The sequence below is a fragment of the Gossypium hirsutum genome, chromosome A04, assembly GCF_007990345.1.
Source record: "Gossypium hirsutum isolate 1008001.06 chromosome A04, Gossypium_hirsutum_v2.1, whole genome shotgun sequence".
Lineage (NCBI taxonomy): Eukaryota > Viridiplantae > Streptophyta > Magnoliopsida > Malvales > Malvaceae > Gossypium > Gossypium hirsutum.
The window spans coordinates 62,451,731-62,453,837 of record NC_053427.1 but is presented as its reverse complement, the minus strand read 5'-3'; the positions used below and the strand labels follow the sequence as shown (position 1 = coordinate 62,453,837).

General features: G+C 36.3%; 1 non-coding gene across 1 annotated transcript; it reads left to right on the top strand.

Moving 5' to 3' along the window:
- The first annotated feature begins 816 nt into the window (after window positions 1-816).
- On the top strand, window positions 817-922 carry LOC121228427 (small nucleolar RNA R71). The gene has a single exon (XR_005926003.1). It is a non-coding gene; the product is annotated as a small nucleolar RNA R71 (small nucleolar RNA).
- Window positions 923-2,107: the final 1,185 nt, after the last annotated feature.

Sequence of the window (2,107 nt, the reverse complement as noted above, 5' to 3'; positions counted from 1 at the left end):
CTTCTCATCCTTTGTTCATCATTTGTTTTGCTGTATTTCTGGCTCGGGTGCAATGAGTCCATCCTTATTTTGAGTGCTAATTGTATTGAGGTGTTCCCTCGGATTAGGTTCAATATTACTTGGTAGGCTACCTTGTGGTCGTTCAGAGATTAGTTTGGGCAGCTGGCCTATCTGAGTTTCTAATCCTTGGATCGATGCTTGTTGATTCTTAAGTGTTGTCTAGGTATTTTGGAAACAAGTTTCTGACACCGAGATGAATTTGGAAAGCATCTCTTCAAGGTTCGATTTCTTCTCTTGTTAATAAGGTGGCTATTGAAAACCTGAGGATTTTGTGGTTTTGGATTTCCTTGACCTCCCCAGGAAAAACTTGGGTGGTTCCTCCAACCTACATTATAAGTATTACTGTATGGGTTATTTTGAGATTTAAAGTTATTATTACCCATATAGTTGACTTGTTCCTCTTCAGTTGTAGGATTGAAGGATTGGTATTCTGTATGTACACCTCATCTGCTTGAGTCACACCACATTACTGGATGTACCTACGTAGAACCAAGAAAACTATCAATCTTTTTATTGAGAAGTTCTACCAGATTAAAGAGCATGGTGACTAAATCGATGTTATAGACGCCGGCTATTTTCATTGGCTTTGTCCTTATAACTTGCCACTGATAGTTATTCAGTGACATCTCCTCTATAAATTCATAGGCATCTTCTGGTGTTTTATTGTTGATGGTTTCGTCGGCAGCTGCGTCAATCATTTGTCTTGTCGAGGGATTCACACCATTGTAAAACATTTGAACTTGCAGCCAAAGTGGTAACCCATGGTGAGGGCACCTTCTCAGTAAGTCCTTGTATCTCTCCCATGCATCGTAAAGTGTTTCTAAATCCATCTGCACAAAAGAAGAGATATCATTATGCAATTTAGCCATTTTAACCGGCAGAAAATATTTTAGTAAAAATTTCTCGGTCATTTGTTCCCAAGTAGTGATAGACCCTCGTGGTAACGAGTTCAACCACTGTTTAGCTTTGTTTCTCAGTGAAAAGGGAAATAACCGAAGACGAATGGCATCATCAGAAACGCCATTGATTTTGAATGTATCGCAAAATTCAAGAAAATTCGCCAAGTGCATGTTGGGATCCTCATCTTGCAAACCATCAAACTAAACAAGCTGCTGTATCATTTGAATTGTGTTAGGCTTTAGTTCGAAATTATTCACAGCAATAGTAGGTCTAACTATACTAGACTTAGTTCCTGTTAAAGAAGGTTTAGCATAATCATACATAGTATGTGGAACATTAGCTGCAATTGCAGGAGGCAGCTGATCGCCTGGATTTTCTGCCATCTCTTCGGTTGGGGTTTGAGTATCGTCTTTTCGCTCGTTCTCTGTGTATCGTAAACTACGTCTTATTTCTCTTTGATTTTGGCAAATTCTGCGATCGATTTCTTCGTCAAAGAGTAATAGTCCTGACGGGTTTCTTCTAGCCATAAACTATAAAAACCTGCCAAGAGAGAGAAAAAAATAAATTAATAAATAATAAAATAGAATAAAATTGCAAGAAAAATAAATGGCTAAAGTAATAAAAATTTAGTGTTCCTAATATTTCAGCTCCTCGGCAACGGCGCCAAAAACTTGATCGCGTGATTCGTAACAAGTAATAAATATTTATAATGAAGATCAAACCTAGACTAACTATTATCACAATGAAAAGGCAAGCACAACTATCGAACAATAGTATAGTAATGGCAAGATCGGGATATCGTACCCAAGGGAACCAAAAGTACTAGTAATAACTATCTTTTTATTATCTATCCTAAGAATAAAAAAGTTTATTTATTAAACTAATTATTTAAACTAATTAACTGATTTAATTAAAGCAAAGATAAAATTTGGAAAAAGACTTGAAGAAAAGCAATTGATAAAGACGACACCCAAGGAGGAATCCACCTAGATTTCACTTGTTATCTGACTCTGAACTGGACGATTTATTCACTTGATTTGATCCGTAGAGATCCCTAAGTTAAGTTATTATCCTTATTCAAGACTAATAACGTCTAAGCCCTAGATTGAATAATCAAGAATTTTCTCTAATTAACACTCTATGATTG